The sequence below is a fragment of the Diachasmimorpha longicaudata genome, chromosome 17 (assembly GCF_034640455.1).
Source record: "Diachasmimorpha longicaudata isolate KC_UGA_2023 chromosome 17, iyDiaLong2, whole genome shotgun sequence".
Classification (NCBI taxonomy): Eukaryota; Metazoa; Arthropoda; class Insecta; order Hymenoptera; family Braconidae; genus Diachasmimorpha; species Diachasmimorpha longicaudata.
The window spans coordinates 5350790-5375554 of NC_087241.1; the positions used below are offsets into that span (position 1 = coordinate 5350790).

Consider the following 24765-nt stretch of genomic DNA (forward strand, 5'->3'; position numbering starts at 1 on the left):
ATTGTTAAACTTTTCCACCATTAAGTTCGTGGCTTTGCCATCCAGAAGGCCTGAGCATCCCCAACATCCTCAACTTGCTCAAGCATCAGTAGACCCAGACGGAGAGATACATGTGAACTTGGTTACAAAGTGGAAATGCGCAATCCGCCCATTCCATGCTTTGGAAACTTGGCATCACATACAGAGCAAGTGATGCACTGACGCTTGTAATGTTAGTTCATAGGATGGTGTAACGTGTATCAAAGCAATGCGAGAGCCACAGAAGATGGTGAGGGGAAATTATTTACACTAGTAAATAGTGACTGACTATCCTTCACTATAAACCAACTGGTTTTTTTTTATTCCACCATTAATAATATAAACTACGTAATAAAGTACAGATCGTACAGACTGTTTATACTTTGAGAATATAAACCCCCAATTTTTGGTAAATATTACGAAGAGTGGAGAACCGAGGAAAGTTGGAATCCAACTTGTTACTCCAGAATTTATATTGCAGGAGGTTAAGAGCTTGCTGAAACTTTTCCATTATACCGCGCTGGATGAAAGCTAACTACTACTTGTCATAATTTTCCCGTAAATTAGTGTTTAGATGTTTCAAGAGTGGTATGGATCATCGCCATCTACACTTCATTCAGGCGTTAGTGAAAGATTACAGTGGATCAGCTGGTTCAGACGAATTTAGTCAGGGTAAGTTTCAACTATTAAAATTTCGGTATTTGAAATACAGAAAAGGATGAGGCAAGCACATCTGTTGAAGTTACATCTGGGAAAGTTATTTAAGCAGTTGAGAAGACAAACATGGAGTGATGTATGTAGGTACGACTGGAGGTGATTCAGCCATATTTCGATGTGAAGTTGAAATGAGAATAGACGTAAACTTGAACGATATTAACACATTTCTCAAGTGGCTAGCACATTACCGTGATATTTGTACGGTTTGTGATGGAGAATGAATTCCAAGTTATATGGAACACGTGAGAAAATAGGCAAATGCTCAGAAGACAATGTACCATTGATTTGGAAACTACTCAGCTTATGAAACAATGAAGCCTCCCATACTATTGGAATTTCTACTTCATTACGATGTTAGTGAACCACTCAGCGAGCTCGGCCATTTTCGAAGTGGGATGTATTCAAGTTGAATCAAGTAGAACACATGTAGTCTAGTTTACGCGAACAAATTAGTAGATCAAAACGACTTAGGAGTAATAATTAACAGAGCAGCTCTTGGTCTCAACGATTTTTCTTACAACTCTTGTATAATCTGGCTTCCGATTCATTGAAATGAGGTTTCGAACAAAATCGTTTTGTTCGATTGTTTCCCTCCGTGAAATTCATTTACATTAATGTCTTCGGAATGAAGTTGGTCATTGAGGAAGAATTTATCACGATCCAAGTTTTTTTAAGCAGCAAAACTTGCCAAGTTAAATTTCATGGGGAGGCACTCTTTTTTAATCGACAATTTCGTAGCGATTACTCAAGAGAATTCAAGAAAACTCTTGATTATTGACAAGTTTGTTTTGTGAGCTTCGTGAAGAGTCCAAGTTGGAACTCGCTCCGTTGACTCCCGATGAAATTTACCCAAAGAAACTCTCACTTTATTTCGCGATACCTTGTCAATAACTGGAAAAGTTCGTCTCGTTTAGAAGTATGAAGTTCGGTAACTAGCTTCTCAATGTGATTCAATTTTTCTATAATCATCTTCATATTCTATTACCGAGCTCCCTTGCACTTGTCACCGTTGGCTTCTCAACGCTTGCGGCATCTCCGGGGGCACTTGAAATTCACTCGGGTGTGAAAACTAATTTCAACCTCACTATGTGTCATCCCACCAGACAAATTATACTGCTTATTAGACGGGTGTAGAGCATTACTCATTGACGTCAACGGTTAACCTTAACATTATTGGGTGACAAATCTCACTGAACATCGTAAAAAAAAAGTCACACCCGTTTATATCGGCCAGGAATATAAAATAGAAAATGGAAATACGCGGAAGCTGGGGATTTCCGTAAACGGGAGAAAAAAAAAATGATGGGAAAATTCTGGGAAAAATTCCAGAGTTGTACTAGAATTGAGGTACGATGTGCCAGCACATAAATAGAAAAAATAATATGTACTAAAATTTCAGGAAACCTTGTTCCCCCCACCGTGGTTTCTGTTATCGAAATCCGACGAATTTAAATCCTTAAAAAGTCAAGTACTGAGTCACCAGAGTTGTGTACACCGAAAAGCCCTTTCAAAGTCTTGTTATTAGTTTCTCCGAGCGACACTCAACTCCCCTAGCACACAATAATTTCCCTCGCCCTCCGTCATTTTATTTTCCATTTTTTTTTTTTTCATCACCATCTCAAGTGGACTGCAATTTACTTCGACGCAGTGACAACGAGCCACCCCACGTCTGATTCATTGTTCCATGTACAGCCCTTGTCTTCCACCCGCTGAAGAGTGTCGATGGTCGGTCGATTCATCGGTGTTACGCGTCTCCTCGTACCCAAGATTCGACGTATATAAAGTGGAATGCAGAAAAGTAGCAGTCAAGAGGTCTGAAAGAGATGGTGGTGCATCAGATGGGGATGGAGAAGACGCCTCTCTCGTCTACGTTAAATTGGCAGGCTGTACGTGCGACGAAAGGAAATTCAAGTTGGAGGAAAGGGCAGGGGTTGAAGGGAGGAGGTAACACATACGATCGATGGTGGCACACGCGGAGCAACCACCGCGGTATGGCAAATTGCCGGATACTAGAGGGAGTATATATGCTTCCAGTCAATTTATTTCATCGGGTGGAAAGAGGGGGGGGGGGGAGGAGGGAGGGAGTTAGAGAGGGCTGAGAACCCGGTACGTGAGGATTCACGTTGACGTATGTTCGAGAACGGGAAATTGAAGGCTTTCATCGGTCCTATCTTCAAACTTTGGACAACATCGGTTTTATTCTATGGGTGATTCGTGCTGAGTGTCAACGGTGAGTTATTTTGAAGGGGGATGAAATTATTTGGATCGGTTGTTATGTGGTAAACTGAGTGGTATTGAATGTTGTTAATCATCTGATATGTGTATCAATCTATCCGTCGTTGTGGCATTTAAATTTGATATCACTGTGAGGGCAGATGATAGGGGTGAAGTGGTTTGAGTTTTGTTAAAAATCATGGAATTGAATTGGAGATGTAATAGAGAGAATAAATGGTTGTGGAATTTCCAAAAGTCAATCCAAACGTGAAGAATTATCCCATTAATTTTTTTGAAAAATAAAACCCTCCGTGAATTTCATTGGGGATAAACTTCAGAGATGGATGTTGTTACTTGATCCAACAGATCTCCATCTCCTCCGTTATTTTCTCATAATATTCCGTAATAAATGTGCATAATATTAGCCGACTTAACATGAAATTAATTCTTTTCTCACTGTTAGAAATTCAGGTTCACCGGTCATGAAACATCAAAGGAATGGCATTGCGAGTATCGGGGGATGAGGGAGGATGGGAGTCCGTAGAACGACCCAATGCACTAGGCATTGGGATCTCAGGGGCGTTTCTCTATATATAGTTTAAAGCAGTGAATCTATTCTCATCTCTCTCTCTTTCGCCCAACGAGTTTGTCCGTCAGCCGAGTGGCCCTGGATATCGTAACTTCACCGGGCTTGTGATCGTTCAACTACTCCTTGGTACACTGGGTCCAATACGAGTGCAAAGAGGATGGTATATATGGTAGCTAGCAGTTCAAATGGTAAAGGAGATTGCACTGTTGGAGAGAACAACGACCGAACAACTCGGAAGCGGTCGATCGGTGAGAGAGTCTGCAAGCAAGAGGTGTGATTCGGCTTGCCAATTACCACAGCCCCTGAAAGTCCACGGAGCTACCTCCCCTTTCCCATTGAAGTTTCTGACCCACCCTCTCTCTCCCTCTCTTCGTCTTTTATTCATTATCACTGGTTCAGATATTCTCTCGATTTTGGACTCCAAATGAGACTAATTGAATTCCATACTCAACATAATAATATCGGTGTTGATGAATATTCTACCTGAAGCGAAATTTCTGATAATCGACCACTTGTATTCGACCTTTTATAAATGTTATCCTGCATAAAAATATGATGGTATAAATTCTAAGAAAAATTCAAAGTCTGGCACTGGAAATGATCCAAATCAAGACACTCAGAACTATCAAAAAAATGCATGATTCTCCACTGCAATATTTACGCTCCCATTGTCATGGAGAATGAAAATTTAGAGATAGAATGAAGATAGTCTGGAATTGAATCACATTGTCATGGCTACTCGCATTTTTCTCTCGGTAAACTCTTTCAGGAAGCGAATGGAGGCAGTGGCCACAATGTAATCTTAACAATGACTGATGGAAATGGGAGGAAGAGTGATGGGTTGAGAGGGAAAAAGTGCAGAATACGAAAAGCCATAGTGAACAAAGGACGCATCCAGTGGATTTAAATGATGTCGATTAACGTTGAGTGGAAATGTCGGCGAGAACAATAAACGTCCAGCTGGAGATGTTTTTTTTCTCCTGTACTAGATCTTGGAACAATTTATCCTATTCGTAATAAATCTGATGTAATTTTTAGAAAGTTGATAAATATTCCAACCAATGCCGAGATTACAGCTAGTCAATTACACACGTTATGTCGCGTATGGTGATGACTGAAGAATATTAACCAGTGCACTCCGTGTCACTCGTTGAATTAATGCAAATATCCTTCATTCCCGATTTTCCACTGTATTCTATAATATGGAGAACGGACTCAGCAATTCCATTTGCGATGAAATCAATGATTTGAATGTCCCGTTAATGCCATTCTCACGGAGCTTTACGTGACGAGCGAAAATACGAGACACGCTAAGCATGCGAGGGTGGGAATTCGATTAAACTTCGGATCATGGCAGTACTCCATAACACTCCAACGATTTTTCCTCGAATCTCTGATTTTTCATAAATTTTCCCTACCAACTTTGTGACCTACTCTTGACGAAATAGGAGAGAGAGAATTTTGCAGGCTTATGAGACTGACTTGTTAATGATTTGAGTGGGTAATCATAATATTGATCATATTAATCATAAGATCGTAAAAGAATTATTCTTCTGCATTCGTTTGATTATCATGGATTGTGGCTCCAGAATTACCAATGTTTATTTAATCGTACTTCTCTCCGCATTCTATGTTTCACTTCTGGTCTTCATCAAGTTTACAGAATAATTTTCTCTCAACGTATGAATTAATTACCCACTGGGTATATTTGGAAATACACGGAAATAAAACTGTCACCACCGTATTCTAATTCAATTTCACATAGTTTATTTTCACCGTAGACGATGAATAATAAAAAACTGTTGAATGAATTCGTACGTAGTCATATGTAGAAGGAACATCACATTTTTTTCCGGATGATTTGGTATTTCGAGAGAAGAGAAAAATGGAACGAAATTCAATTCGAGTTACTGCGAAATATAGAGCAGATTCGAGACGGTCCCTGTTTTCCATCTGAGAGGTATTGAATAAGGAAAATGGGAATTTACTGCTATTCAATCACTCTGATTTTCGATTATTTTGTTTCGGGCTTGGGAGTTGAAGCTCTGTAATCAGTCAGTCCTTCCATTTTCTAATTTTCCATGAAAATTAACAAGAAAGTTTATTTATTTTCCCCGAAAAGATATATAATTTTTATTGAATATTTTTTTTCTCCCTTTCACCTGCATTTGATTACCTACACTCGGATACTTTGGATACTTCTACCTTGACAGTGATCCCTGATTTACGACAGTGATTCCCCCACCGATTGGCATACGGGAAACCCGATATGCCTACATGCCTTTTGAAAACCTGGCAACCCCCAACCCTCATTCGCCCCGATTCGCAACGTCAATGTCGACAAAACGTGCGTCGATAAGATTATACGGTAGCTCGGACAGAGTGCCATTGTTGTTTTCATCGAGTCGAAGGGACAATCAGAGGGATTGAAAAGCTTTATGTGTTGATCGGAGGCTTCCGACGATTGCACGTCCGACAGCTATTTTTTCACTCCAACGGAGCAAAATGGACAAATGGAGTTTTGTTTGTTTTCTATTGAACAAACGAAAAAAAAAAATACGGTTAAGGCAATTCCTTCAGTGCGACGTAAATTTTCAATTGAACGTGGATTGTCACGTATCACTGACATAATTGGATAAACAACCCGAGGGAGATGCAGGAGGACGAGTGCTCCAGACAATCCGCAAGTCCATCCTGACCGTAGTGTACCTTCAATCTTCGCCACACTGGCACGTTTCGATCCATAAGGGGATTGACTCTCCAATACTGATAAAACAGAGATCTTCATCCACTTTCTTCGAAATTTAAGTGTATTCTCAACTTAATTTTTCCGAAAAATTATCAATAATAATGATCTTTAATCTTCAGACCTAGAACGCCATCCCCATCACCTCTAAACCCCTCACAAATGCTGAGCCTCGTGCCTCCAATTTTCCTCCGAACTGCTCTAATTTATTCCCTGATTATCCGTGTTTGTGAAACTATTTAAGAAGACTCATTTACTAATCTCAGTTGGAGAGCATCCAAGGGTAGAAATCACAGGTGCCCAGTAAATTCCCCGGTTTTTTTTTTTTTCATAATTTTTTAAACAAAGAAAAACTCGCCGTCTTTCACTCCTCAACAGTTGCGACAGCGAGTGAGACGAGAGTGGCCATGTTGGCAGAGAAAAAAAAATTACAGAGCATAAATATTTGCAAAGTACGCGGGTAGAAAGCCAAGACTGAGATGAGAAAAAGCAAGGGTAAAATAAATAAATGAGTGAGAGGAAGGAGAGATGGGGTAATGTTATCTTGGCTCAGTATATTTCTGCGTTGAAATCACTAAAAGCACTGGCGCCATTTGAACTTGTTAATGGCACTGATACTGCTTAAGCTGAGTGGAATATCGAAAGGGCTTGATAACAATACGAGAGGGACTTTTCTCCCATCGATTTCATCAGTGATTGTAGAAAATTTTTGTTGTCAATATCTTCAACTCCAAGTGCACGAAGAAAATTTGCAGTATTTGTCACATTGCTTCCCTCACTTTAACACAATCAAAGTCCTCCGATAATGCAACAAAAGTGTAAAGAAGCAATCAGGAATGATTGCTATTGATTGTCATTTTTTTTTTTGTCTCATTCAGAATTTCTAATTGAAGGGGTGTGAATAATAATGAATGCGTCTCTCGTCCTCAATTCAAAATAGTGATTGTTCAACGAACTCCGGGCTTTTGTTGCTGTATCGAAGATTCATGAAATAATGGGGTGAAAAAGAGTTTGAACTGTAAAATAATGAAAAAAAAGAGAGGATGAAGAGATCGAAGGGAGGGCAAGAAACTGTTTTCACCCTCAGCTTGGGTTTTATCATCCTCCGAATGGTCCCGCCCTAGCTATTCCACGAATTGGTGGTGTGGCTATACTGTCCTTTAAGTTTCTCTCCTCAGGGAGACGATCCCTTTTTTTTCCCTCCGCTAAATGTTTCTAGTATCGGGAAAAATATCCTGGACAATGGGTCCCTTAATGCTGCGCGGAGCGAACTAGACCGGAAAATTTACTGATAGATTCGGAATTAAACTCCGCCATTTCCATAAAAATTACCGAAAAAAAATACTCGCTTACGAATGACGTGAACAATTGGGGAATTTTCATAGATGATTTCTCTCTAAATAAACCGCTCCGATTTTCATACGAAATTTCATTAGAGTTTGGTAACTATTCGGTGGAGTATCGAAAAAGCGGTAACTCAATGTTGCATTGATTCAACAAATTTTTTCAGAGTATTCTGAATTTTTTTTTCCTCCCCTCTGGACCTCGGAATACTGCGGGTTATGAAGGGGAGAAATTCGTAAACGTATGGCTTTATCCTCATAGTTCATACGAGGGGGCCATCCGATAAAGTTACAAAACTAAGTTGAAAGCACCACAGTATGTCCTCAACGATCCGTGGTCGGGCCTCCGTGTAATAATATAATCCCAGTTCGTGTTTCTCATCTATATAGAGGTCCCAACGCATTTTCCGCAACAAAGGATGTGAAAGCTCGGTAACACTAATACCGAACTGTTACAGGGGCTTTAATGTGGAAAAAAAAATTGGTATTATCAGTCTGGAAAAGACAGCTCCAAGGATTTTGAAAGACGGAAGATATTTTTATAAGAGCAGTTGGGAGAAGAGATTGAAATTGCTGAAGGAATCCGTATTTTCGGGTAGCGAGGATTCACAAGGTTAAGAATAATCTCGAGCAATTTATTTGGAGGAAATTCCCTTCGGATTTTATGGAACAGAAGGGGAGAAAATACACACAAAAAATTACGGAATGACCCAGTGATTATCGTAATTCATATTTAGCCATAGCAAAAGAGTTTAGCGAGAGAGGTTTCACCTCTGAACCCACGGGTCGAAAATTTATGCGCCGACATTCCGAAGCGTCGGTGTATTGCACGTTATATGAAATCCATTCATTTTACAAAATTTATTAGTTCGCCTTATTCACTATTCTGAAGATGTATTGTTCTGTTGGCTTGGAGTACTCCTTATCTGCGTTTATCCGCGTCGAGATTCCTTATCCAACAGCGCCATAATTCATGAATTTTCCGCTTTATTCCTTCTCAGGGTATCAAGACAATTTTTCATTAAATGAAACTACCCCCGGTGCGTTATTTTTTTTCCCCCTCAAAGTCTCAACGTAATTTTCAATCCTATTCGAAGAGTTCGGGTATTCCCCGGGGAATATGGGGATGGGGATGGGGATGTACTGTGGGTGAGCGCAAAAGTCGAATATTTACGAGCTTGACACGTATTCGAGGTGGTGTAAGAACTCGCGAAGTGCGGATGTAGGGCTTTCACTGTGATAACACCCTCGAACCTGATATACGTACAACATTTTTACATCGGAGTTCATGTCTGGATGAGCGAGAATGACGGCTCCATCAGCGATGAATCATGGCAGTGGTGGAGGGAAAAAAGAACTTTGGGGGTCAGATGGTTTGATTAAAGGGAGTTGTGGTGATTTGTCAAATTTATGAGACTTTTGGCGAGTTCCTATATCTTCGGGCTGAAGGCACCACTGGTACTGGAGCCTGGAGGGTAGATTATGGGGGAGAAACGAGGCTCAATGGTCAAATGCATTGTTCTCTAGTGGCTGAGGCACCGTCTCGAATTTCTACACTGGAAAACCCTCAAACTGTCTCTCTCCATTCACTTCGCATCTCGGTATATCCTCTTTAAGGCGTTAAATGTCTTCGTCGACGTTATCGATTACACTCGAGGAATTCTCAAACTCGGAGTGAAGTAGCGACGAGACATGGCAAATATTTGACGTGTGAGGAAATATTTTTGATTCTCTATTCCGCGAAATTGTATTTTGAAATATTTTTGTCTTAATTTTTGAGTGGACCATTCGTAATTTTCATTAATCTATTCCTCCCCGTGTGAATCAGAAAAATATCTTTAAAATTGAGCACGAAAGTTAATCATTTGATATTAATCTGTAGTAAATTTCGTAAATTTTCATGATAATAATGAGAGTATCTGAAACCCTCCAAACTGATACCAATTGCTTCAATTCCCCCGACGTTATCGAACAATTCCGAACTCCCTCCATCGAGTAACTTACGCGTGGAATGTTTCGGCAATAAGGTCTTCACTACACCATCAGCTCAGAAGCATTATCATGGTTCAAAGATATCTATTTCAGTTCACACGATAATAGACTGGCTTCTCCAGCAGTGAGATGAGCAACTGATACTAGAAATTGAGAAGTTTATGGTCGGTATGCCAGCTGTCGACCGCAGCGTGACCTGCACAGCCATAGATGACCAAAAATTGTAAGGGAACATTTGCTTTGAAGCCAATGGAGAAAATCAATAACGAAATATTGAAATTCCAAGCATGCTCAAGGGAATACCGAGCACAGTATTCACATTATATTCATACGGGGGAGAAGCCCCTGGTCTTTCCAGAAATTATTACCTTATTACGCGGTATTTGTGGACAATTTGACAACGACATCCGGGGGAAAAAAGTTTGTAGATAAAGTAATGCACAAATTAAACCATTGGTCGAAAGGATTATTTGGGAAAAATTGCAAAATACTTCGAACAAGATCCGTAACAATTCCGGAAGAATTTGGATGACATTAACATATAATGACTATCATTAAAAAAGAAATTTCGTTCATCGGATCCATTACCTTAACTTCCCAATATCCGGAAGTTTAAAAATATCAGGAGTACACGATTATCCAGCTAAAATTTCCGGTGAGATACTATTAAATTTCCGGGTTGAATTACCGAAGAAATAACAATATTCGATATAAATCGGAGTGCTGTGAATTACTACAAAAATAGATGATTTCCACCCGGAAAATAAAGCCGATCGTCGGAGTGTCACGATATGTTTGTTATAAACTTATCGTTATGATTCCACTGGAGCTCACTCATGAGCAGTTCATTCACCATTGTATGAGTGAGTGAATGTAACTTTGACGAGGCGAGAGCGAAGCCGGTCTTGAACAAGAGTAGAATTGGGGTCTTTATGCACCCGGCGCACCAGCTTGACTGCCTCTCAATCCACCCTCTTCAGGCGATCACGCAGTGGTATTTAGCCGCGGGAGCACGTAGACGAGGGGATGAAGTGGCGATGGTATGGCAATAGTAGATGCTATATCGGGTAAAACCTATACGGGCTATTGTCGATGAAAGGAATTTCCCAGAAAGTTGAATAGACCCGGAGCTCAGACGTTTGGGAATTAGGAGGAAACGAGAGAATGGAGGGAAGTGAATCAAAAAGAACCGACGGGTGAAAAAAAATAAAAAAATAAATCGTTTAAAGGAGACAATTCACCAGATTTCGATTTCACCACACGAACGGAATTTCGTCCAATCAATTCTTCACAGTCTTATTCATTCTGGAATTTATATTCATCCGATGAACTTTATTACATCTTGAAAATGATTATCTCGGGTGATGGACGCGGAGGTACTGTGTTATGAAACCCTGGCATTTGGCTGTTTCAATTATCGCCATGATTTATTCAATATTTCAGTCAAGACTGACCTACTTCATCAGGTATTTTTGTTTAAATAAATATGTTTAATCAATGGAAAAATTTATTGCGATTATTCCACTGAAAGAGTTCAGAATAACTGAAAATTCTAAGGCCGTTTGATGAATAATAATCTCGACGAAAATAATCTTTTTTTTTCAAGTGCAATAAATCGAAACTCTCCTTTTCCAGAAAAACTCGAGTTAACAGTTTGTTACCTCGACTGGCAGAACAAATGGCTAAGCCTTTCACCGTCACTAAGGCAGAAATATCACGTCGGCAAGGTAGTTACTACTTGATTACTCCTTTCCGAGCGTTCCTGAGTGCTGTGACACAGGTATTGCGAGCGAGCCAGGGACAATTTGGTAAATTTAAAGTTGCATAGTGCCAGAGCAAGAGGAAAAGAGGACGTGGCGAGAAGTAAGTGATATATACAAAGAGCGTGGTACTGTGTACAGAGTTAGAAATTCTTGAATTCTTGGTACAGAACATCCCCAGAGATTTTCACCTAGTTTTTCCTTCGACTGTATATCCGACACTTGGGACATGTTGGATTGTGGAAGCACTGATAGTTAAATCTCAGTTGGAGTATAATGAGAGATATTTAGGATGTGTTGGGCTTTCAAAACCACTCTTAATTGTCGAAAATGTTGAGAAAGTGTGGCTAACGTTGGCCTCAAAAATTGTTGAGTTGTATCTAGATGTGAAAATTCATGTTTGTCAAAGGAGTCAGACATGTGAGGGCTCACGGGTGCCGGCCATGAATGTAGGATGTTTCAACTTGTCAAAAAAAAAGCCGGGGTAAACCCGGTGCTTTTTTGCTGGGTTTATACTCAGACTCTTGCCTTTTCACATTCCTCTGGGCGGCTAAACTCTGGCCGGAGAAAATTTAATACAGGTTTTGAGGTTTTGTGAACACGAACTCTTAGGTCACTTGGCTTTTTTTTGCCATCCTCTCTACCTCTATTCCTTCGCCTTTAGAGATAATGCGGCTTGTTGATGCATTAGTGAAATTAATTGGAGAAAAAAGAATTGGGGAGGCAGAGAGTTGTGGGTGAAATTCAATTACTCGGGTATTCGGCCCTATTAAGAATTAAATGAGCGTGATTGCGAAGAGAGGTGAGCACAATAAGACGACTTATCTCGTGTATATTTAACGTTAAAAAATTGAGATTCTAAATGGGATATACTGTCACCGTAATCTCTATCAATATGCAGTGCCAACGAACGGGAGGATTATTAATCTCATGGAGATTGATTTTTTAAGAAAAATTAGCCGTTTCTCTTCAGCATTTCCAAAGCTAATTATAGAAATTTTATGTTTCCTTGAGCTACCCTTCCTCACCCAGTGTAATAATTGACTGTTGATATTCCATTGATCGTAAACACTCCATAAAATTTTTACCATTCAAAATCCCATAAATCTCAACCAAAACTGATGTAGCATGCATTTGAAATGCAGGTCACCCTAAACAAATTCATCTTTTCCACTCAACCTGATCCTTTTATGACTTTGTTTAGTACTCAACAAAAACTCAAATAAACGACCTCTCTGATGAAAACTCCGAAACGCGAAGAAATGCTCACAATGGCAATAAACCCGATGAACAATGGGCTTCATTTTATGTCAGCCCAGTGCCCTACACTTATTTACGTATGCAGTCTCAAAATGAGAATGGAAAAAGGTCCAGCGCCTCCATAAACAATAATGAATGTTTATTTTCACTATTCTCGTAAATTCATTTTGCGTCAACACGACAGACTTTATGCCGCTTTGGTTGGCCCGTCTGAGACATTACAACCAATAGTTTACCCCCATTTCACACCCCAAACATCTAATAATTTCGTTTATATAATGTGAAAATATTATCCCCAGTGGCCTTTATGCATAAATAATACTAATGATAAAATCATGACTGCCACATTGTTCATGGACGACATATCCGTTATGCACATTTTGCCGGTCTATTATTCTTTTGAAATGTTTCTCCTGCAGGGGAATAATGCCCGGAGGGAGGGGGCAGGAGGAGAGGGGAAAAAAAATCTCGAGAAGAGGAGAAAAGAAGCTACTACTCTCATGAGTGCATGTGTGTCAGCGTAGGCCGTAAGAAATAATGAATGTCCAAGCGTCTGGCTATAACTCCGAGACAAAGAGGGAAATGTGGAATACCCCGCCTTCCTCCCCCCCCCCCCACCCCTCTCCCTTCACAACGTCTAGCCGAAGGGGTAGATTAAGCTGAAAAAGCAAGCTCATAACAATGAAAGCTATGCAAACAGAAAAATGGATAATGATGGTCTGTCGGAATTTCATGAGCTAAAGGGCATTATCGCGAGAGAATGTATTTCAACCCCCGGGAAAAGAGAAAAAATTATTTGTGTCAGTGTGGGTTAACGAGTGTAGAACTTTCACATTCTACAGTGATAAAGGGATTTTGTTGCTGTTAAGCATAAGTTAATAATGATATCTATAGGAAGCGAAATTCAATGGAAAATATTGTGATTAATATTTCGTAAATTTTTTTTTTGCACATGTACCTATCTTCATGTATATATTCTTAATTTGAAAATTGCAGGTACCTATATTGGTATTTCCCGGTTTTATTCGTTCGAAAACTTAGGAGCATAGGCACTATCATTTTCATGAAACGCCGTATTATACGGTAATGTATCCTTTCAGAGTAAGTAAAGTGAAAATTAGAAAAGAAGTAAAAAAAGAGGAAGAAGCGGAGAAAATTATTCCGCATTTCTCGGAATACAGACTACACAATATGCTCAACCATTCAAAATGGTACAGTTCATATATGTACAGGAAAATGTACAAGAACCAGCTGCGACGTGCGAGAATAATGGACCAAGGCAGAATATAACGTGAAGCGGCGCAGCTTGCCGAAGAGTTTTATAAAGAACTCTGAGCCCTGAGACCATCTCGCCATGATACCGAACAATAAACCTCAACAGGGACTGTTCCTATACCTGTTGAGATTAGTAAACATGAGGGCTGAAGGGGAATCAATATTGTTCGTCACTGAACCACGACAGGTGTGGAAAATAAGGATGAAATGGATGGTGACATGGGTAATTTTCTTGTTCACTTTGATTTGAATTTTCTGGACATGTGGATCGAGAAGAAAAAAATTTCTTTCTTGAAAAAAAAAAAAATAATCTGTAATGGGCTCGATGCATCAACTCATCGACAAAGTGTATCACTCGATACCTGTGATTAATTTCATCATATATTCTCAAGCAAAAAGGACTTTACTTATAAAGCTGCTTGTGATATTCACTAAAAGCTTTTAACATGAACTTTGAAAGCGTTTGCCTAATTCTTCTCGTTTTCGATTAATCTAGCAACTCCCCGGAACTAATTTTGTGAATAAAATATGCTTAATGCTCAATGACGATGGATTCTCCGTTAATGGCAATTCTCGCAGAAATATTATCTTCAATTACAATATTTCCGCTTACGAAGTAAGCAACCCGCACTCCTACGAAGGTCACATCATATCTCATTGAAATGCCCAGTACGAAAAGATGTATCTCAGGCGTGACTATGCATAATAAAATGTCGGCGGATTTTGCAGCGTTAGAGACGATACGTATATATTTACAGCTGAGATCAGCGATGCTGAATCAATTTTTCCTCACCTTCGCATCGAAATTCATAAACCATCGAACGTATCAAGGTTTTTTTTTTGCGTCGCCCGATACTCGGACATAAATATTCAATAAAAAAATGGCCGAAAGAAACGAGGAAATAATTCAACGAAAATTATGAGTAAGAATAATTCTCTTCGTTCATCCAAAAACTACCCGGAAACTCCCCCACGGATTACGTGAATAGTTACGTAATTTTTATTAAATATCTCTCCCCGTGCAACGAAGAATGGCGGTGTCCCTCACGGGACTCCCACAAATGATTCAGTGTCCCATAGTGTTATTATATGAGTATGTGTGAATAAATGTATAATAAATGTGTAATACGTATGTACATACCCCAGACACTCTGGTAGCAGTAGGGGTGGTGTGCATGTAACTATGGAATTTACCCGGCCGAGTAATGTGCGGTTACTGAGCGTTTCCCTTCTCTTAATGCCACATGGTGATACACACACTGACGACTGATATATCCACTGGGTACAATTCACCAGATGTACAGCTTTATACTCGATCTTCTGTAAATTCAATATTGAAATGTTAATGGAGTGTTGGAATTATTCATCATACGTACAGTGAATTTCAGTTTTAGATTTTGTGACAATGTTCTGGATGTTAAATCCATTTGTATTACCCAAAATTTTACGTATTTCCCTTTATTTGATAATGAAAATACCGAGAATATTCATTGTTCTTTGTAATGATTTTCATTGAAGATTAATCATGGTCCCAGCCCGTCTGTTAGTAATAGCATTGTGTGCTCAGTAGAATTTGATTTGAATTCTATTCACTTAATGGTTAATTATGAAACCAAATGGGTAAAATTATTTGATTATTGAAATCCATCAAATCATTTTATCCCCTCGCTATTGAATTAAAAGAACGAAACTCCGGTTTCTAATTTTGTTTCAATCTGATTGAAACCCAGAGCCCTCATGGTCTTGGATATAATGAAATCTCTGCAGGTACGGTAATTCGTACTCTACCATTAAAGTCATTTTTATATTTATTGGTATGAATTTCTCCAGCCGGAAATAAAATTTAATCATTTATTAATTTTCTCCGTTTTCGAATACCAATAAAAAATTATTTACAATACACTAATTGCAACATAATCTACTTTGAATAAATGCAATTCAAATGTAATTGAACATTTCCTATAATTACGAACGCGATTCGTATCAATATTACGTTCTCAATTAAATAATATTGGACGCAACTGGAGGCTATAACAATGATGCTGATCTGTTATATGTACCAATCACCGAGCAACTGTCAAATTTCTTGATTAATCATTTAAAATTCAATTATCAAAATTACATCATTGTAATTGGCACTCAGGCCGGATTATACTCATCACAGTTCCAACCGAAACGTCCACGTCATGGTAAATATTTCAAGAGAATATAATTACGAATCATAATTTGGATTTGAGTTGTGTATGAAAATTGGACATGTGGAAAATATGAGAGGGACATTTCATAATTCCCTATGTATAACAATAATCACAGAAAAGGCGAAATAATTATGTATATATATTATTTTATTATTTTATAATATAGGAAAAGCCAAAGTGATTTAAACTGAAGTTTTTTTAGGCGATTGTTAGGAAAATAATTAAAAACCCACCGGCAATACCCATTCCAATGAATTTCATATCATGAATCACTTAAGTTCATTATGTAGCAACGCATTTCGTACATGGCATATTATTAGAATCACGGTTATGAAAACATGAATGTAAATTTTTTATCCAGAGAGCGGTGAGAATCTTGTTAAGTTAGTAACCTCGTAGCGCTGGATCCTCTTAAGAGGTTTCCGCCATTAAAACCAGCGCCAAAGGTACCTCAAGAGCCTCGGTGGTTAGAACCTTCATAACATTGTTGAATCTTATATCAAATCATGGGCGTGGATCCATCCGACCATTATATCAAGAGAATAGGTATTGAGCCATGTACCATCATCCAATTTATCACGAATATCAGAGGCAAACAATGTGGTGTATCGACATGATATTACAAGTGTCTTATCAGCCGGAACTGTGATAAACTGATTGAGATTCTCAGTGGAGAGATTCAGAATTTCATTTACTCGACTCTACACCTGACAAATGACGTTATTCGCCCATTCAATCAGCATGAATTCAATTCGTAAAAAATTCGGAGCACGTGCTATGAATTTTCTAATTTCATCAGCAAAGAACCTAATGAATCACGAGCGAAGACTTCATCTTCGATGGAACGGCCCTTCATACCATTTTTATTGATAATAAAAGTATCAATAAACTTTTTCGTCTCATGAGACTTCAATTTCATCTCCAAGAAAGTTGGTTCAAGTTTTCGTACGTGAGTGCGTGTTTCGCGACGCCCTCTGTGACTATATACAGAGGAGGAACAAAGTTTTGACAGTCTCATAGTTATCCACTGCGACTCGAGAATGTACAAATACCACCCCCAAGTTTTCCAGTCAAGTGAGACAAACTTGCTGTTCCATTAACTGGAATATACTATTGAATTTGGGTAACTACTGAATATTTTTTTTAAATAATTGAATTGAATAGTGAATTAATATTCTATTTAATTTCCTATTTGATATTCATCCCGAATGTAATTCCAACTTTGAAATTAATTCAATAATGAGAACTATTGAACTATGTGAAAATTTAAATCAGTCTGATCACATTACTCAGTGATGGAGTTCGATAATATACCAGAATTATAATGGAAGTAAAAGCCACCACTTGCAATTACTCGTAATGAAATCCATTTGTTCTCAGAAGTGGTGTTCATACGGTTTAATAAGAAAATCATAAGTCTCCTCGGAAGATTGAAATTTCCAAGGCGTTTCCTAATCTCATGGGTAATGGTACAAGATCAACGACTCCAATAAACAGCACCGCAACTCCCCCGTCAGAAATAACTGAATCACTCCCTTCACTTTATTGTGCAGTTCTCTATACTGCAACAGTGCAAAATGAAGCACGCCATAACGGTTGCACCTTTCCCACCCTGTTGTAGCAGTGGTTCATCCTTGTTGGGGTATTTCATTCGTGTCATAATGTTGAAAGACATTTTTCATTTTAAATCTTGAAGACGGTCGTGAAACTGCCGCCTGATATTTCACTCTGGATATATCACGAGATGGAAAAAATAATGGAAAAAATGGCCAAGTGCGACAGTCGTAAAAAAGTGGAGGTAAAAGAGGGGAAAAAAAAACAGAATGAAGAGTATTGGAAAAGTTGAGAATGAAAAGTTTTGGTGAGAACGGGGAATTATTTTTCTTTCACTCCTCTCTTATTTCTAGATGAGATGGGCCATTCGACAACAAATTTTATAGATATAGTCACCATAGCTGAATGATATAGAACCGAGAGAAATCAATTTTACTTGGATAGAGTGGTGAATTGTTATTATATGATGGCTGTGGAAATTGTTGATGGTTTTTCACAGCATTGGAAAAGTCGATGGAAAGACGCGATTAAACAGAATAACACTATCACTATTGAAAAAAAAATATTTGAAGATATTACGTGTTAACAATAGCCACGATAATATAAACTATTTCAGAAAATTGATTGGAAGACATTAAATTGTGTAGACCACATAAAAAATAGAATTCTATCGTGACGCGAACTTCACGATTGTATTTGTTTATCAAGTTGAAACGCCAGAATAAGTTTTTTTAAATTTTCCTTTCAACAGATGTTAATGAGTTAAGTTTCGTATTTGCCAGTACCTCTCAACGAATGAAATTCTGCAAAGCCCTTGAGGGAGCGAACATTTTACCGAGGATATTTCGATTCATTCGATCCAACACTGGTTGAACATTCGAATTGTCAATGAGACAGCGACGAGAGCAGTAATTTTTTTAGTGAATCTAACCATCATTTTCGTATTTTAAAAGTAAACTCCTACTTTATTATCTGAACTACTGACTCACCCATTGAAAACTGCATAAGCATATAACCAAAACTTCGATGCTACTTTATGGATACAAAATTGGTACGAGGACGTGAGGTAGACCGTACAACTGAGGAACTTCAGGAAGAAGTAGTCGGCAAAATGTTTTCTTGCGTAAGACCCTGGTCGTTCATCATAGAGTAAAAAGTAAGGGCGAAGTTTGCAATAATATTGTTCAACCGAATACAATATTGTTACTAGATTGTAAAATCCGGTAAAGGAGTTACTGAATACTTAATAATTTCACGTCTTGTTAATACATCGTATTAAATCAACTTGTCCTGAAGGTTCTTTGGAATTATATCGACTGAGAAACCCGAAGTTGACATGATTGTTTTGCTGAAAACTGGGGAGAAGTGGAAAAAAAAATATGGTGAGAGTGAAGCTTGGAAAATCCTCGTGGGGTTGGTTCGAGGCCAAGTATGATAAACCGGTGGGAGTCGTCGTTGCAAAGGGTCGACAAATATTGTCTCAAGGTGAAGCAACTGCATCGTTCACCCCAATAGATGTATTCTCCCCTCACGAAACATCTTGGAAATGAAATACGGCAATATCAACAAGCCGAAATGAGAGTCAATAATTTTTTTGACGAGGAATAAGACGAAAACCGAGTAAAAGGTATTGAATGAGACATTCGGTACAGACAAATCATTGAAGAAATAATTTTCTTCAGCAGGTTAATACCTATATTGTTCTGAGGCGACTAATTAGGGAAGAACTGACTGATCAATTGATAATCCAATTACTAAAAAAAATAGCTATCCCCCATATCTTTGTTAAATGTTGAATACCGATGGCATCTACATTCATTCTCAACTGTAATATTGGCCTATTCACGGTAAAACCGCAAACGTCCTCTGCGGTTGTAATCGGATTGAATTGCACAATTGCATCATGGAGACTTGTCAGTTGGATCACTGAGCCAAACATCAAAGGCTCACTTCACCATTTCTCGCTAGAAATTACGAGGATAATCTCAGTCCAATCTCACTATGAGATATCTCAATTAAATCGATATCGAATTGGATGAGCTGTTAAAAAATATAACTTCATTATCGGTTCGGAAGACGGAAACTAGTAAACGCCCGGCTTGCATGCATACAAGAATAAACTTTATAATACAACGATATAAATGCTGAATATATCAGGTAGTCAGTTGTATCACGCTACATTGGCGCTAGCCATAATACCGCCTCCAAATCTATTTACGATACCGCTGGAACTCGTAAACTTCATTTTACCTAGACAATCCACACGAGGCACGTGCGAATGCGCTATATCCTTGGAACAATACATCCTACGATATAAAATAAGAATAGAAATTTAATGAAATTTAATGAGATTTTACAACTGCTGTAGAGGTAGTTATAAAAAATCTGAAGAATGACTGGGGCACACGCTATACAGCTGTCATACCCTGGAACGAATTGGAGTTGGAAATATGAGGATGTCAAACGAGACGCGAGAATGAAAATTGAATGTATTTTCCAATGGGCCCTGCAGTATTCAACAGAAAACATATTTGCTAGAAATCGACCGAGACCAAGTGAAATTCCAAAGGGACTCGCCCCTGAACAATTCTCCTTGATTTACCGTCACTTTGCGTATAATTTAATAGTTGCTGATACCAGACAATCAATTTTTACCAAAAAAAAAAACACCGACAAGCCCACAATTATGTTTGTTCGTCCATAATCACACGATGCAAACCTCATCAAAATTGCAAAACACAAATCGTATTTGACTGCATGTAAACGGAAGAGCCTGTGTCGTCCGATATTATCTACCATCAAACCATTAACGTAGTGAATCCCAGCGAAATTTCATTTCCACTCATAAAACCGTTGAAACAACAGAATCATCCCAAAGTGTCAATTATTTAAGCTGAAATAAGCGCTATTATCCCGGTCTCCCCTCTAAAAAAACATTTCCTTGTTCCCCAGATTTTTATATTCATTCTCCCTGAATACCCTATAATGAGAAAATCCAATCCCACAGAGTTACCGAATAGATGTTCCCTACCTACCATCTATCGATTCCACACGACTACGTCACCCATCACATCGACAAGATTACTCCAGTAAAAGCATTTTCACTTCCCCGCCATATCCATTAGAATTTCATTTCACCGACTGTAGAAGTACAAACTCAACGAGGAGATTTAAATCCCAAAAATTAATATTTCCCAGTGGAGGATTTAGTCGGTATGCTGCCTCCCCCCCCCCCTTACCCAAGAATATACGTGCTGGAAAATCTCTTGCATTTAGTATCTCACACTTAGCATTTACCGAAGAGCACGTCAGCCACCTTAATCCGGCATTTCGATGTTTCACACGGATTTTAGGTTGGCATCTTTGCATGCCTGGGCCTGAGCTCGGTGTGTGCCCAAATTTCCGCTCTTACGGGTGATGAATATTTTAAAGGTGAGTTGCACTATATGCTACCCCTCGCTTATCTAGGGCGCACGTGTTTTAACGTACCTACTACGTGCGTTTCACCGCGTTGATCAATCTTGCCAGTTATGAATGTTAACCCATTTTTCAACACTCAACATTTCCTAGTAAGCAAAAACATTTTGACCCGGTATTTTACCTATTCATTCACCCGTCATTACAATACTATGAATATTTTTTATGAATACTAATTGAAACTCAATTACACCTACACACGAGTATATGCATATTCAAATGAAGAAACGATGAAATTCAATGCTTTGAAAATTCTCAAACTCGAAATATTTATGGGGGAGTGAAGACTCGTTATATAAATTTCACTGACACATATCAAAGTACGAAAGCATGAAACACGAATCATTCATCCAAACCCCCGAAAATTATATCAAAAAGCGGAATCAACGGCCCTAGCGTAAACCGGTGAGTGATCCGATTATTAATTGTCACAGTTGTTGTTGGTTGCGTTTCCGAATGAAATTCGGGTGGGTAACAATGGAAAAAAAAATTGTACATGCGATCATATCGTGTAATGCTTATGTGGTACTCAGGCGGAATTTATTGTAGACTGACAAATTTTACGGTTGATTCAGTGAACTGTGAAATATTTGGTAATAGTGTGGTACAATTCGATAATTCAATTTAATTGGGAGGCAGTTCCGGGTTTTTGCAATCGATCTTTGTCAGGACAAAAAATAATTCACAATTTATAAATATTTATACTATAATTAATAAATGAATAAGACTGCGATTTGAGGAATGACCTCCGTAAAAATGTTGATCCACCGCAAACATAAATCTTTGCTGACAAAGATGGACTGCGAGTCAATATTTGCTTACGAACCCTTTAATGCATACTGCTCTAATAGAAGGCAAACAACCATTCCATGATAAATGAGTGCATCATTCTTTTTGACATTCCTTTGTTAAAAGCACTGACTCCGTAAAAAATATGATATATTGATGACAGAGGTTGAAGGTACAATTGAATGTTCAAATTAACCGAAAATCATTTCCGTATATTTCGTTGAATTTAATGGAACAGGGATCGCGTGAATGCAGAAAGTGCCGAGGGAGAAACAGCCGGATGTCCGTCGTGATTTTCAAAGTACAATGGAGTTTAAGGTTTCATGATTATCGGTGAGAAGTCGCGTAGATTACACCGCTCGATCGATTTATCATAGTAGAGGCGTGCTCGGAAGCTTGTACGCACCCACTTGAATCCATTAACCTACACATTTGGATGTTAACTGGCTACACCCAACCGGATCTTAGGTTGATGAAGGAAATGATATTGCAGGGGGATCACCTGTGACATGTGTCAATAAAATGGAATGAAAAACAATATTTCAAAGAAAATTCAGGGACTTGGAAAAATATCCGCCCTTCGTGAATTGTTCAAAAATAGTGGGAGGGCTATCCCATACATTTCATCCAAGATCTCCTTGAGAATACAAATTTTGAAATCCATAATTCAAAATATATTTATTTGAGAAGCTTGGGAATGCTGTGTCCGCAAGAATTTTCTTAGGAAACCGATAGATCTACACAATCTTGCAAAGATTCTGCCCATTTCTGGGAGATATATAGTATTGAATGTATGCAAAAGTCATGTGAAGGAAAATCTACAGACATTGCTAAAATATATCGGTCGATTACTCTCAATCGCAAGGACATTAGAGGGGAGAAATGGTGCCATCTTCATATTTCAAGCTCCTTTATCGTGAATACATAAAATATTTAGACAACTTTCCTAGTTCAGAACATTTTTCGATAGCATTCTGTCTTTCGCAGATGAAAAATGTCAGTTCAACCATCAAATAAATAAATAAATTTCCCGTCAACTTAATTTCCTCTGTTCCATCGTCCCATGCAATGTTTTCCTGAGGCTATTCTATTCCGAAAAGTAGCGAAATACATAATCGGACATTGCAAACAGTTTTTCCAGTCTAAAGCTTTAAAAAATAAATTCAAGGAAAGAACCAATAATCCGCTTTACCAAACTCTCCGTCAATTTTTTTGTTATTTTACTTTTCCTGCTTCTGAGAATAAAAAAATTCGCAATTAAAATTATGAAGGCCCCAACTTCTGCTTTCATTTTTCCTTTACCCTTCAACTTCTCAACTTCCTAATGCTTGGAGAGTTTGCATCCACTCGCATCTCTAATTTCACGCTCCCGTTTTCGTTATTCCCCGCCTTCTTCCGCACAAAAAAAAAATCTATGACGCCCCTATTAGAATGAACCGAATAAAAATACGTACACAGTATTTCCTGGAAGCCGTGTAATTTTTCTGCTTCACTGTAAAACGACCAGGTGAATATTCAAATGCTTTTCAAGCAGGAAAGAGTACGATAGTGGTTTTAATGGAGGGAATCGTTGGCCCATGCAGACGGTAAATGGTCCCTGACTCCTTTAATTCCACCAATCTCACTATATAGAACGAATATTGCCGTAAACACGAAAGAACCAAGTCCTGAAAATCACGGTTGCAATAGTTGCACGAACCCCACCCGAGGGGTTCTCAACTTCGCCCAACACCCCTTCCCTTTAACATACCCTGCACGTAAGCGACAGCGAAACAAGGGAAACAGAATAATGCAACTATAACCTCAGACACTGTGACAAAACAATTCCTTCCACAGTTGCAAACTAATCAGCAAAAAAAAAAATAACAAAAAAGTGGTACACGTAACAGATTTTCAACAAAATGTACCACGGAATTTTTTTTTTCTTTCATTCACCTCTCGTGTTTTCTTCTGAATAAAATATTTCCGCTGTACAGGAGAGTCTCTTACACCATGCAAAACTGAGTCATGTACGACAAGCTGTACACATACCCAGAATATTTCTTACTGCTCTCAGCCACGAAAATCCATTTATCTTCGCAGTGAAACATTTCGAGTAGAGGAGAGAAACAGGTATGCAGGTAGAAAAAGCAACAAAACCAATTTTCACTCGCCCACCGTATGAAGCAAGCGATAAAATAGAATTCTCTTTTTTACTTGTGGCTGTCTGTGTGTTTTTTTTATATAAAAATCCAATGGAGGAGAAGTAGAAATCGAATGGAGCAGACAATTGCGCATTGGAGGGAGCACGGAGAAGAGTAAACAAAACGTTATGACCATCACCGTCAGATGCATTGCAACGTTTGCTCTTCAAGAAATAAAACAGAATGAGGGAAACAAGATTGCTGTCGTAAAAAATAAAATTATGTGTGATGAGGAGGTTAACAGCCTGAACTGGTGGCATGCGTTCAACCTTGTGTGTCCTATGTGCAGCGATTTCATTGATATTATGACTCTCCATGCGATTTTTAATGCGATTCCCTAGCTGATATCAGCATTACTGGTCGTTTAATTGTCCAATTGCATAATAGGATAGCTGGAATCAGTAGAAATACTATTTCAAGTGTATCTTCACAGTTGTAAAGAACTATCTACTTCGAAGAATGGATTGTCGGCAAATTAGGCCGAAGGCCAACCAATTTTATCGATTCATGCACTCCAGTATTTTCACTGAATATCAAGATTCACCAGTGACTACCCAAAATCTCCACAGACCTCTCACGATGTTAAAACCGGAACTCTCAAATGGCCTTAATCAAACTTTTCCTCTCCAAACTTTTTCCTCTCCAATCAT

General features: G+C 38.6%; 1 protein-coding gene across 2 annotated transcripts in view; it reads right to left on the minus strand.

The window, feature by feature from the left end:
- The window catches only part of LOC135170557 (amphoterin-induced protein 2), a 123399-nt gene that overhangs the window by 85818 nt on the left and 12816 nt on the right, over nucleotides 1–24765 (minus strand). For both annotated transcript variants that reach the window (XM_064136503.1, XM_064136502.1), the window contains exon 2: nucleotides 15056–15234. The gene's annotated coding sequence lies outside the window, so the exon portion shown is untranslated. The remainder of the gene's footprint in view (nucleotides 1–15055; nucleotides 15235–24765) is intronic.